General features: G+C 56.6%; 1 protein-coding gene across 1 annotated transcript in view; it reads right to left on the bottom strand.

The window, feature by feature from the left end:
• The window catches only part of GATA2 (GATA binding protein 2), a 17,885-nt gene extending 14,066 nt beyond the window's left edge, over positions 1 to 3,819 (bottom strand). The window contains exon 1 of the mRNA XM_057390239.1: positions 3,649 to 3,819. The gene's annotated coding sequence lies outside the window, so the exon portion shown is untranslated. The remainder of the gene's footprint in view (positions 1 to 3,648) is intronic.
• Positions 3,820 to 4,169: the final 350 nt, after the last annotated feature.

The following is a 4,169-nucleotide window of genomic DNA, read 5'->3' as shown; positions in this document are numbered from 1 at the left end:
GGGGTGGGCTGTTTGTTTTAGGCAGGTGATAAAATCGCAGTTAACGAGCTGATAATTCGTTGGTGTTTGTTTTAAAAGACAAATTGTAAAGATTAATCAGGCGGCTTGATTTATGGCGAGGCAGACCCCGGCGCTGCCCGGCCAGGGCTCCCTGAAGCCCCCGTCTCGGGTTACCCGAGGCCCGGCAGGCGAAGAAAAACAAAAGGGGCGAGCGGGCGGCGGCGGTGGCTCCGGCCGCGCCGCCTCGGGACCGGCCCCCCGGCGCCCGCTCCACCTCCGGGCCGGGGGTCCGGCTGCCACCTCCCCGCCGCCGGGTGCTGGCTGCGGCCGGCGCCTCTCCTCGCACCCACCTCTCGCCTTCTGCAACCCCTCCCATCAAAACCCTTTGTAAAATAAATGACCCCTCCAGCAAGGATGAAGGATTTCTGCTGAGAGACCGGCTGAGCTGGGAGATTTCCTAGCCGGCCGGCTCGCGACATATTGGTTTATTTTGTTCTATTTTATAATTTTATTTGATTTAATTTTTTTTTTTAAATTCCCGACGTGTCCCATCCTCTCTGCCTGGTTTTGGCGAACCGGCTGCCGACTCCGGTCTCGGCCGCCGAACGCCCCGGCGGCACGGCTGAGGTTTTTAATTGAATTAATTCACCCACCGGGAGCAGCAGCGAACCGCGCTGGCTGCTGGAGGCGAGCGGCTTAGCTCCGCTCCGCAGCCCGCCGCTCACACGGCTGGTTAAGCAGCTCTTCCCTCAATTTTCTGCCAAGCCTCCCGGGAGAGGGTCCGGCCGGGCCCCACTTCTTCACCCCGCGCCTGCCAACCCCCGTTTACCTTCTTTCCCCGCTTTTTCCCTSGGGCACTACGAGCTCCGTTTTATTAACTTTATTTTGTTATTGCTGTTGCAATTTATTTTTCTCTTTCAATAAGGGAGCTYTCCCAGATCTGGAAACACAACTGGTTATTTTGATTTGATTGACAAGTGATGTCATATCGTTAAGGGAGGGGGGAGACGACAACATGTTTTAGCAACAGTTAGTAGTGCCATGTGATGGAGTTGACACCTATTCTCGGGCAGAGGCGAAGGCAGAAAACAAATACCCCGGCGCCGCACACGAACCATTTATTTACATGTCCTCTTTATTTCCCCCCTCATTCTGGGTGTCTGGATCTGGGAAAAATTGTACCTGAGGAAAACGGGGGTGGGATCCGCAGACCCCAAKGCACGTTCCTCCAGACACCCTTCCTGGGGTGCTCCCGGCGGCCCCCCGAGGGCCAACTCCCCCGGTGAACGGAGACCGGGGGGTCGAGACCTCCCCTGCGGCATCGCCTCGCTGCGCCCCCGAGGTGCAACCCGCAGCCACAAGCGGGGAGGGCAGGAAAACTCCGTGAAAAGAAAGAAAAAGAGGGAGAGAAGTGCGCAGTGCCCAGCCCCGCACGGGGCCGCGGAGCTCCCGGTGGCTGCGGCGATGTGCGAGCCCCGGGGCGGGCCGGGGAAGGCGGCTGCTCGCCGGCAGGGAGGGGGCTGGGAGGGCCTGCTGTGGGCGTCCCGCCCCGGTCCCCCGCCCCGCCGCAGGTTGGGGACCGGCAGGCTCTGCCAGCGGCTCCCACCCGCCCGCAGGTAGGAGCCCCGGACCGCCTGTCCCTGCGAGCAGCCCCCCATCCGCCTCGGCTGTATTTCCTTAGATGCGATTTTTTGGGGAGGGAAATTTCTTTCTTTGTGCTTTTTGAATTTTTTTTTTTCCCCCGGTGTTTTCGTCCCTCTGGTTTTATCTCCGTTTTGCTTTTATTCTCCCCCGGTCCCCTGTCCTGCGTTACTAACACGCATTAATGGCTCCTGATAGGGTTATAAAGTGACACAGTTACCTCGTAACCACAAGACCCGTACTTAAACTGCATCAAAGAAAAACAAAAAGAAAAAAAAACCAAGGCGACAAAGATACGRCTAGGGGAATAAATCACGGGAAATTTAATTTTTCGCTTGTTTTTGTTAATACGCTATCCCCCATCCCGCAGAGGATTTCTGCGGGGTATGTGCCCCACCGTGGGAACCCTCGGTCCCAGTCTCGCTCCCGACACGCTCCCGCACATGTCTTCACCTGTGCTTTATGCGCAATTTGCATGTTGCCCACCGCCCCCGCAGCCCCCCGGCTCGCTCGGCTGCAAAATAAAGGGGAAGAAAAGCCTCAAGTAGACCCCAGCCTGCCCACAAAACCGCCTTTCGTGCAAGTTCCCAAAGAGAAATGCATGCGTGAGGAACGGGGGTTGCACACGCACAGCTTTGTCTAGAAAACGGTATAACTCTCTTTTTCGGGCGCTGCCAGGAAATATTTCGTTTGCAGGATCTCTCTTGAATTTTACTCTTTTTTWAAATTATTTTTTGKTTTTTTGTTTTTAAATTTATTTTGTTTCAAGGTTATTTCGGGAGCAGCTGTTGCAGGAGGGAGGAAAGAGGCCGATCCCGCAGGTTTGGTTTGTTTCTCCTCAGGCAAAACTTTGCTGGGGAGGGTCCGACCCGGCACGGGGAGCGGGACTCGCCTCASGTCCTGCAACGGCACTGCCCGCGGCCGCCTGTCCCTGCGAACCGCGGGGTGAGCCAGGCCGGTGCTYAGACTTCCGAGGAAAAAATAATTGCATTTAATAAAGATGCTCCGTACGCCGGGAATGAACAATCGCCTCGACTGAAACTCGCACGCTCTTAGTGAAATCGCTTTTCTTATTGAAATCACCTCAAATCCAGGCAGGCTCCACTCCTGGACGCTTCTATTTTTTTAATATATTTTTTTCTTGCCTTCCAGCCTGAGCACCCCAAAGCAAAAGGAGGATAAAGAGGGGAACTTTGCACATACAACAACAGAAAAAAAAAAAAAAAAAAAAAAAAAAAAAAAAAAAAAAAAAAAAAAAAAAAAGGCGAGGGGGTGAAAGAGCCTGCAGAGAGGACCGGCCGTGTCCCCGATGTGCCTGGGTAATTTTAAATCATGCAAAGCCCCGTAAAGCTGCCGCACGGGACTGGGACGGGAGGACTCCCCGGCAGGCAGGTGCAGAGAGAGCGGGGCCGGGCCCTGCCGGCTTTCGGGGCAGAACAAACCCTCGCATCTTTTTTTTTTTTTCTTCTTTTTTTTTTTCCTAATGCCCAAATCTGCCAACAAAAGGAGAGAGGAGATAGGATGTAGCTGCGGGGAGGGGACGCAGGGCTCTGCACACCCTGTCTCCGGGAAATCTCTGCCTGGCCGCCCTGGGTGAAATGCAACTTTCCAAGATGGAGATTWAAATAATCACCCCGGTGACAATGGGAAAGGGGAAAAAAAAAAACAAAACAAAACAACCAGTCTCAGATCCAACCAAGGCCCGACGGTCCCGCTCCCCGCGGGATGCGGTGCGGGGAGCGCCCCGCCGCCGGGCAGAGCCGGGGGAGCCCCGCGATGCCCCCGGGCCGGCGGGCGCCGCACCGGGCTCAGCTCGGCCGGCTGGGAGGCGGCAGCCCGGGGGGTATGGCCGCGCTAGGGACATTTTTTCGTTCTTTACAAACCCTGACAGATTTGTCCCTGGGGAAAACTGCCCCGGGCGAAGCGCTCCCGCAGCGGGACCCGCAGCTCCGTGCGGGCAGGGCCACCCCTGGGCCGCGCAGAGCCGCGCTGCCGCGGCCCCCTTACCTTGCCTTTCGCCTGTCCTCGTTTTTCTTTCAGTTCTCCKCACGCTGCCTGGGAAGCGTCAGTTCTGCTCCTCGCGGGGCCGCTCGGCGGGCTGGGGAGGGGTCCGGCCGCCGGAGCCTCCCCGCCTGTCAGCGCCGGCAGCGGCGGCTCTGCCGCGGGCGGAGGGTGCGCGCAGCCCGGCGGAGGGGCTGCCGCCGTGCACGCTGCTGAAAACTGGCAGCAGTTTCGAGCTGAGCCCTTTTTTTTTTCCTCCCTTCCCTCCTTCCCCCCTTCCCTTCCTCCCTCCTCCCTCCCTCTCCTTTCCTCTCTCCCTTCTTTCCCTCCCCTTCTCTCTCTCACTCTCCTGCATTCACGGATGGCACAGCGAGCCACTGTGTATTTATGTACATAATAAGGCAGCTCGTCCCCTCCACTTCATTTGCATCATTACAATATCTGTACAAGCACATCACATTGTCTGTTGCTTGCACCTTTTGTTACGGTTGCTGTCACAGTCTACGCGACTTGACTTTCATATTTTA

Source organism: Malurus melanocephalus, unplaced genomic scaffold (genome assembly GCF_030028575.1).
Source record: "Malurus melanocephalus ecotype Western Australia unplaced genomic scaffold, MMel_1.1 scaffold_24, whole genome shotgun sequence".
NCBI lineage: Eukaryota > Metazoa > Chordata > Aves > Passeriformes > Maluridae > Malurus > Malurus melanocephalus.
Note: the sequence above shows the minus strand (reverse complement) of the source record. Positions and strands in the feature narration are given on the sequence as shown.